Genomic DNA, 9,591 nt, shown 5'->3' with positions numbered 1-9,591 from the left:
CAGTGATTGTGTTGAGGGCGTGAGATGCATGAAGTTGCATGTTCAGGGCTCCAGAGGGAGAGCCGCCCCAGGGGCCCGAGTCGAGATGTTGGATGTTTCCCTGCAGATCCCAGAGCCACCTTCTTGGCTAGCTTCCTAGGAGAGCTACAGGACAGGGACTGGGGGAAGGGAGCCATCCCTCAGCTCCTGGATCTGAGATATGCCAGGTGTCACCCCCAGCCCACCCCCAGGGGCACAGAGCTGGCAGGGGCTGGGGCAGAAGGGAGCTGTTGTTTGTATCCTTGCGACCACGGTGTCCTGCAGGGCAGGTTATCATTGTTGACTTTGGCACCAGCACCCAGGCATTTCGGGGGGGCGGGGAGCATCTTATCCTGTGTCTGGGAATAGCCTCGGGGCTTGCTGGGGCAGCCCCAGCCTAGAAGAGCCTCCTGCATTTCCCGTCCAGGTGGTCCTATGTGACCAAAATGGATGAAACAGGAAGCAACAGTGTTCAAGGAAGTGCCATGTGCCTCCGAGTGAAAAAGGCCTGGGTTTACCTGTCAGCCTGGTCACTCAGCAGCTGTACGAAGGTGGTTTCCTCATCTGTGAAATGGGGTGGTCATGCCTGCCTCTCAGGGCTCCCGTCAACATGAGAGTAATGGCCGGTATTTATGGAGTGCTTACAAAGTGCCACAGCAAAATTCCGTTTTTGTGATGCAGTTTACTCACATTGTCGTATTTAATCCCCGCACTACCCTATGAGATAAGAGCTGTTAGCCCCATTTCACGGATGAGAAAAGCGAGGTTCTAAGGGAGTCACGCAGCAAGTAAAGTGGGGTCAAACTGCAGAGCCCCTGAATTTAGAGGGTAGGTGTGTGTCGGGCTACTATTAGTAATTATCGCAAATCCTGCTGGCTGCCATGTGTCAGGACATGGAGTTTTTAAAAAAATCTCTTCCAGGGAACTCCCTGGTGGTCCAGTGGTTAAGACTCCATGCCTCCACTGCAGGGGGCCCGGGTTCGATCCCTGGCCGGGGAACTAAAATCCCGCAAGCTTCGCGGTGTGGCCCCCCAAAAAAAATTCTCTTCCAAAGTCTCTGAACCTGAACCTAAAGGTAGGCACCGGCTTTGCTAGCTTTCAAACTAGGAAAATGAGGCCTAAGGAGGTTCAGGCTTTGGTCCCACATATAGTCCTGGTAGACCCTGGCTGATCACCGGGTCCAGGCTCCCAGGCTGCCCTCTGCGGGGTGAGCAGCTGCTCCTGGCTTATCGGAGAAACCGACTCTGTCTGTGGGTGCAGTGAGGAAGGGGGCTGGAAAGACGGAGAAGGGCTGACCGTTGGATCTGGACCGGGCATGTATGGGCAGAGACACCCTCCGCTCCCGACCGGCCCTCTCCTCTGCCCCCCACGGTGGGCCACAGAACTGAGTCGGGGGAGGGGTGACCTTCAGCAAATCTTTCTTCTCTCCAGACCTCTGTTTCCTCATCTGTAGAATGGGAACAATACCAATACCTGCACCACTGTGAGGCCCCAGGAGTTTGTGAGAACGTGAGGAGCTGATGATTGATAACACCCCGTAAACCTTGTAGCGAGGGACGGAGCCCTGTCTGGGGAGGGGTGTCCTATGAGCCTTGGGTAGCCAGCCTCGCACTGAACTGTAGCTGAAAAGCACATCTCAGGGACAGCTAAGCTCACCTAGGGAACAGTGATTATGTGGGCACTTAGGTGCACAGAGCATAATGAGGTCCCTGTGATGGAAGGAAGGAGGCTTTGCTTCTTGTCTGCATTCTCAGGCCTGAAAGCTGCTTGTCTGTCACACCAAGAAAGACTTCTTTCATAGTTTCGAGTGGTAGCACATCTGATATGGCAAAACGTCTTAAGAAGAGAAAACAGATACATATTTTATGTGGCCTTGAGAGCCTGGTGGTATAGAGAAAAGTGGTTGGTAAAATTCTTCCACCTTCTGTGGACTACGGCTAGGCAGCCATCAGCTGGAACTTGGACGAGCCCACGCAGGTTCTGTCGTGGCTCAGAGCCGCCAGGCTGGACCCATCGGGGAGGCTCAGGCCGCTTCTGCACTGGGGACGCCTGGAGCCCTGTGTGGACCCTCAGGCTGCAGGAACGCCTCCCAGAAGGGTGGGTGCTGGGAAGGCATCACTGAAGCCCCTGGACCTGGTCCTCACGGGGTCTGGTCAGCCTGCTCTGGCAGAATCCTGAACGGTGGGAGGGGTCATCTCACCTACAGCTGCATCCCACCGGGGAACAGGGCAGAGAGAACCCTAGCAAGAGAATGTCCACCTGGGGCTCCTGACACCTTGTCAGCAGGTGCTGCTGTCACTGGTTTAACCCCAAAGTCTGCCATCTGCTGAGAGGAAGCAATGATCAAAGGCTGTGTCTCTATGATACCTAGTAGTCCTCAGGACACCCCGTGAGGGCAGTCACGTGATTGGCAGGTGCAGCAACCAGGATCTGAGCACAGGCCACTGGCTCTGGGCTTCTTCTTAACCACCATGCTAGCCTGCCTTCCCCACGAGCTCTGAAGAGGTGACCACACCTCCCGCTCCCGCACAGCACCTTCACTTTGGGGGCTAACATGGGGGCCAAGAGCCCCCATTGGGGGACGCCCTTAGATCTGGGGCTGCTGGAACAGGTGTGCCAAGGGGAGGCCAATGTGGGTCCTGACAGGTTAGGCTCCTGACAGGTCAAGATGCTCGCCTGGCAAGGTCTCTGGGATCCCGACTGCCCATTGGGACCCTGAGACAACACGGGGGACACCACACAGGCCAGCTCTGAGGCTCACACGGGGTCTCATGCTTGCTTGCCTCCTGGGTCTGCAGTCTCAGCACTCTGCAGCCTTTGAGGGTGGGAGGTCCCCATCTGGGCTGCCTGTGGGCTTTGTCTGGGTCAAGGAGCAAGTCGGGGCTGAAATCCTGTTGTGCTGCTGTGAGGCTCAGCGGCCTAGAGGGAACGGTGCCTTTCTGCCTTTCTCTTAACGGATAAAGGCACCACCCGCCAAATGAGCCAGGCCCCAAATGGGGCACATTTTCCGATTCACCAGACACGCTGTGCAGGCTGGGGGTGGGCCTGCCCCTAAGGAGGTAGGGCAGTCAGTCCCACAGTCCTGGGGGAGGTGTCCCGTCCTCTGGCCCTGGTCCCTCTCTTCACAAGGGGCCAGTTTACCTCTGCAGGGTCTTGAGATTAACTTTTCACCCTCAGGCAAAAGGCACCATGCTTTCTGCATCCTAAATCGGGATTTGTACTTGGACAAAGGACGTGTTCTGACTTATGAATCTAGAAATAAGGAAATCCTTCTAGTTGAAGAGCAGTTGGGTTTTTCTAGTTTGGGGTGATTACAAATAAAGTCGCCATATCGGTACCATGGAACACTTCTCAGCGACACAAAGGAGCAGATCCTGATACAGGAGCTCGGATGAAGCTCAAATGGAGTCTTCTAAACGAAAAAGGCCCGACTCAGAAGGCTCCATGCTATATGATTCCATTTACAGGACATCTGGAGAAGGCGATACTACCAGGACAGAAACAGATCCGTGGTTGCTGGGTCTGGGGAGTGGGGTGGGAGGTTCGACTGCAAAGGGACGGGAGGAAGTTTTAGGGGAGCTGAGACTGTTGTACATCATAATTGTGATGAGTTACACAACTGTATGTGTTTGTAGAAGAACTGCACAACAGTAAGAATGAATTACTGATTGTAAATCAACTATACTTCAATTTTAAAGAACAAAAAACACTGGATTTTGATTTTTTAAATTAAAAATGAATGAATTACTGGACATAAAACAGAAGTTAATTTTTTAAAAACAGAAAAAAACCGACATTTCCTTTTCAGTCCCTTTCCCATTCATTTTGACCTTAACCTAAATTTGAATACTAGCGAATTTCACTTAGTGGATATTTCTGAAGTGCCTCCCGTGTGCCAGGCCCTCTGCGCTGCACGGAGACGGGAGTGGGACTCCCGCCCCCTCCTCAGCTGTGTCGTCAGCCCGTACCTCCCCCTACACCTCCCAACACACAGGCTCAGGCCCAGTGCACCCCTCTTTCCCTTTGGGGGGACTCTGGTTCACTTCTGCCTAACGTGGGTCAATCGATATCTACGTGCTGAAACACTGGAATTTCTGGGACATTTCCACGGTTTATGGGACCACAGTATTTGAAGGGGACACCTGGGAACCGTCCTCGACACCTCCATCCTCGTCACCTCACCCCTCTGGCGCCCCACACGGTCGGGGAAGATGAGCAGGGGGTGGTATAAACTACCAGGCAGGGCCTCTGGCCTAACTGTGTCTTATCAATATGAATCCAGTGTTACTACGTTTGGGGAGGGCAGCTGGCAATGTTTTTTTTTTCCTCACTGACCCGAGAGCGCCTGGACTATTGTGCAAAAAATCGATCCCCTGGCTAGTCCTGTTGGTGTGCCTTCCTGAATGTTTTCACAGCCCCCGTCCCCAAGGCCCCCGCTTGCTCCAGGCCAGGCACCTCTCACAGGGACCCCTGCACAGGCCTCCCTGCAAGCCAGTCCCCCATTCCCCTCACATCACAGCCAGAGGGATATTTTCAAGACCAAAGCTTGACAGGCTGTTCTCGCTCCAAATCATTAGCATGCAAGAAACCCATGCCAATCGATGAGGAAAAGACAAGGGGCCCGTTAGAAAAATGGGCCAAATAATATGAAGAAGCAGTTAGCCTATGGAAAAATTAAAATGCAAATGGCAAAAACATATGAAGAGATTCCTATCTTCATTTATAGTTAAATAAACGAAAATCAAAACCACCATGGGATACTGCCTCCATCCCCCATCCCAGGGGAGAAAAGAAGATGGAACCATTTGATGATATGTGTGGTGACATGGGAGGGGGTGGTCTCCGGGCCTTTCCCACACAGGCTGGGTGTGCTGACAGGTGTGACAAAACTGGTGGAACTTTTCATAAAGTTCTTTTCATAAAGAACGGCCCCTTCCATCCAGAACCCACTGCAAGAGAGGTGCCCGTGGTACATCCTCCCAGCATTTGCCTGTGTCTGGACCACGTGATACTCTGACAGCTGTCAGGGAAGGTTTCCTCCAGCAAGGTTTATAACGGCAAACGCCTGGAAATAAGATGCCCACCCAGCGGGAAGAGTCGGTAATGTTCATCTGCTGCATCCGTACAACCACATGCTCCACGGATGTTAAGAACAATGAGGTAGAGACTTCCCTGGCGGTCCAGGGGTTAGGACTCCGCGCTCCCAATGCAGGGAGCATGGGTTCGATCCCTGGTCGGGGAACTAAGATCCCGTAGGCCGAGCCATGAGGCTCAGCCCCCCTCGCCCCCAAAAAAGAGAACAAAGGGGTAGGACCGAATGCACATGCTGAAATGAAACCAGGTCAGAAAACGGAGCTGCAGTCTTGGCATATAGCACCATCCCTTTGGTGTAGCTCTGCGAAAGCGTAGACTTCTCCTAACAAGTATATGCACGGAAAAAATTTCTGGAAGCACACACCAAAAATCTGTTAAGTGAAATTGCCTTTGGAGAGAGAGACAGGTGGGGAGAAGGAGGCTTTAACTTTTCATGGTGTACTTTTCTGTTCTGCTTGGATTTCGAATCACGTGCACAGAGTATTTTAATGTTTAAAATGTCATCAGGAAAGATCTGGGGTGGTGGGGGATTTGAGGCCAATTTTGGTTTCTTCTTTATACTTCGCTATACCAAAAAGAATCGAAATCAGCGTGATTAAATGTTGCAAAACAAACAAAAACTTTCACTGCCCTGGGATAAAGTCCACGCTCCTGAACTCCTGCTCCCACGGCGCCAGGAGCAGCCTCCACCTTCAGTCTCCTGACTCCCAGCCACGGCCGACCCCACCCCCCGTCCACACCCCAAAGCCCCTTGGCTCTCTCTCACCTCTGGGCCTCTGACCATGCTGCCCGTCTGATCGCCCCTAACCTTTGCTTCCTCACCCCTCAGCCTGACGCCAGGTGCCCACCCATCCTCCCCGGACTGACAGCCTTGCCTGCCTACCCTGGCCCCAACTCCGTCACTCCACAGCTCCCCCTAGGCTGTCACGGCCTCCTCACCGGTCAGCCTGCCTCGCTAGCTCGCCAGAGCCTTGAGGTAAGGGCAGGGCCTGGTTCACCGACAGCGTCCAGGGCCCTGCACTGTGCCAGGCACATAGTAGGTTTCATAGCCGTCTGCTGACTGGACTGACAGATGACTGCCTGAACGGAATGAGGAATGCAGGAGCAGCTGGCACCCCAGGCCCATCCCTGAAGCAGGCCCGTCTGTGGAGTGGGGTTCCTGGGCCTGGCCCCAGACAGCGGGCCTGAGAGCCTGCGAGGAAACCTGCAGGGGCAGACAAAGCAACCGCAGCAGCGCAGCCCGCTCGACTCCAAGGTGGCTTTTATTTCCTCCTCTACGGGTGCCAAGTCCCTGAACAAATATTTTCCTGGAGTGGAGGAGCGGCTGAGCTCCCAGCCTTAAGTGCTGGAAGCACCGCTGGGTCGGGCAGGTTCCAGGAACCAGAGGAAGAGCGGGGTCTGGCTGCAGCTGGGGGAGGAGGGGGTCATTAGGGCTGCCCCCTGGGCGGTGCCCACCCCCCTGGTCGGGAAGCAGCCTCCACTCAGCAGCAGCCCTGGAAGGCTTTTGCCCTGGGCCTCTCCGCCCATAAATTAGAATCCTCCGGGATCCTGAAGAAAACGTGGGTCATGCGGGCCTCCCTCATTTTTGCTGAAAAAGCTACAGTGGGTTTAAAGGAACTAATTAGAATCTCAGAAGCCCTTTTATAAGCTGTTTTTCCCCTCCCTTTAACTTTCTTATTGCAGAATAAAATAGAGTACACGCATCTTAAGTGTATAGTTTGATGATTTATTTACAGATACGTACACCCTTGTCATCACCACCTACAAGCCAAGGAACCTTTCAGAGAAGAGTCCTTCGTGCCCCCGCCTTGTCAATACCACACCCCCAGCAGAGGTACCACAGGCTTCTATCACCCATTAGTTTTGCCTGTTCCTGAACTTTATATAAACGGAATCACGCAGTCTGGGCTCTTTTGTGTCTGGCTTCTTGCGCTTAATATATAGCCTGTGATGTCATCTATGTTGGATGCGTAGCAGTCGTTGGTTCTTTTTCATCACTGAGTAGTACTCCATTACAGGGCCGTAGCACAATTTATTTATCTGTTCTCCTGTTGGGGGACACTGGGTTGTTTCCACGTCTGGGCTGTGATGCGTGAGGCTGCTGTGGACCTTTTCACACACACACCTTTCCGCAGACACGTGCTCTCCTTCTGCCTGGAGCATAGCATAGGCATAGGTCTGGCTTTAGTTTCCCAAGTGCTCGTACAATTGGCACATTTTCCAGCAGCACAGGAGCTTCCCGGTGGCTCCACGCGCCCTCCAACAATCGTCCGATTTTAATGTCAGCCTTTCCGGGGGCGGGGGGTGTGTGGTAGTGTCTTGCACCATTAATAAGCTTCTAACAACCACCTGACTTGCAGAACAGGACAGCAGCACCAGGCGTCCACAAGGAACACCCAAAGGCAGAGGCTCCCGTATCTACAGCGGGCTCCCCTATGCCACGCCTCATGCTGGGCTCATAATAAAGCATCTACCCTCAAGAAGCACCCGAGGTAACAGGCAGCCAGTGTGGAAAGGGACACCTGAGGTGATGGGGCGAGAGGTGCCGAGAGCAGTGACCCAGAAGTTATGGGGCCACAGAGGATGCAGGGCCTCTCCCTGGAGGAGCTTTGAGCTGAGCCTTGAGGTTGAGTGGGCACTTGGGTAGCACAGCCGAGGGCCTGATTTGGGGCCACACTCACTCTCACACCTGCACACCATGAGTGGGTGCAAAGCTCTCATGGCTCAAGGATCAGTACCGGGGGTGAGGGGGTGCAGCTGTTAGGGAGGGGGAGGAAGGCAGAAAGTGAGGCAAGGGCCGTGCCTGCGGCCCGGCAGGGCTAGCAGGACCCCAAGCCCCTCTAGGCTCCCTGGGCTGCGGCCTCCTCAGCCCCTGTAGCTCCAGGAACCAGGAGCTCCCCTCCTCACAAGGTCAACTCAGCCTGACTTTCTCTCCTGCCAGGCTCCAGGGACAGTGGGTGGGAGGGGTTGATGGGGAGAGAGGTGGGAGCGTGGCCCCAGGGCGCCTCTCCGTGCAGGAGTTCCGTGCACCTGTTCAAAACTGCCTTCTCTCCCGGATGCTGTTTTGAGGTCTGCCTACCAGCAGGGTCTAACCCAGGAGGGGAGAGACCAGCCTCCTCGAGGCCCAGCTCTGGGACTAGTGTCCCTTCTGCCCCTGTTAGACCCCACCCTTGACCGCCAGCTCTGAGGACAACCTCATCACAGGTGCCTTTTCCCTCGGGCTCCATGTGAAAGTGGAAGAGCAAGGTGACGCCCAGCGAGGTGGAGACACGCCTTGCAGGTCCTGCCAGTTTTACTTCTTAACAAGCTCTCCAGTCCAGTCCCTCCTCCCCAGCCCTCCCCCACCTCAGCCCTTCCGTCCCCACCCAACCCCCATCCCTCTGCAGTTCCTAGTCTTTCCTGCATCAGCTCTGAGCCTCTCCTGCAGCCCTCGGAGGGGTCACTGCCACCTTCTCACCACATTCCAGCCCCCTCTCTTCTCACGCCTGCTTTCAATCCACATCCAGCACGAAGCCTCTCGAGTCCTTATTTTTGCTGAAGCTGTGCCTTCTACCTGGAATGCCTTCTCCCCCTTGTCTGAGAGGCTGATTTGAATGTGTCCTTCAAGACTCAGATCAAGTGCCACCTCTGGGAACCGAGGTGCCCTGACTCCCCCTCCAGCCCGCACCGAGCTCTATCACTGAAACCACTCTCTCAGCATCCGTCTCCCCCTGGACCCCAACCTCCCTGAGAGCAGGGCTGCGCGTCTGTTCTATAAGTGCTTGCTCTCCAGAGCAAACCCCAAGAGGCAAGCAAGGCAGAAAACGCAATTTCAAGCAGAAACTGGCTGCAAATTAAGAAGGCAACACAATCAATCTAAGAGAAGATGGCTTCGATTTGTTTAGAAGATTGTTTAGCTTTCTAAACAATCTAAGATAGTTTAGAAAAGAACTTGAAAGAATTCAGTGGAAATGCAGCAAGTGCCCCATCCCCATACAACGTACAAACTGTCATACGCGGACATAGACACACACACACACACACACACACACACACACACACACACACACAGAGGCCACATGGGCGTGATCTAAAGATGAGGGGAAAAGGAAATAGTGCTCAGTGCTCAATTGCTCTGTTCTCAGGCATGGGGGTGGGGGGCGAGAGGGCAGAATCTTGGAGAAGCAGAAAAGAGAGGAGGAGAGGGGGGTCAAGGTCGTGGGAAGTAGGGCAGCAAGCTGACGTCTGAGGATAGCTGGGCAGAGAGAAATTGCTTGAGGCCAGGACGCTAGAGGAAGCCCGTCACATTTTCATTTCTTCACTGTTCGTCTCAAACACTCGGGAAAGCCTGTTTTGCGGCACCACCCCGCGCTGGCGGTGCCCTGGGCTGGGGGTGACCCGGGGCAGGCACAGAGCAAGCAGTAGGGTTATCAGCAGAGTGAGAGGAGAGTGGTAGGCGGGGAGCGGTTTAGCCCATTTGAATACGAGGAAAGCGAGTGG

At 54.2% G+C, this 9,591-nt stretch overlaps 1 non-coding gene across 1 annotated transcript; it reads left to right on the top strand.

Annotated features, from left to right (window-relative positions):
• Positions 1-944: 944 nt before the first annotated feature.
• On the top strand, positions 945-1,017 carry TRNAW-CCA (transfer RNA tryptophan (anticodon CCA)). The gene has a single exon. It is a non-coding gene; the product is annotated as a tRNA-Trp (tRNA).
• Positions 1,018-9,591: the final 8,574 nt, after the last annotated feature.

Source organism: Kogia breviceps, chromosome 11 (assembly GCF_026419965.1).
Source record: "Kogia breviceps isolate mKogBre1 chromosome 11, mKogBre1 haplotype 1, whole genome shotgun sequence".
Taxonomy (NCBI): domain Eukaryota; kingdom Metazoa; phylum Chordata; class Mammalia; order Artiodactyla; family Physeteridae; genus Kogia; species Kogia breviceps.
Note: the sequence above shows the minus strand (reverse complement) of the source record. Positions and strands in the feature narration are given on the sequence as shown.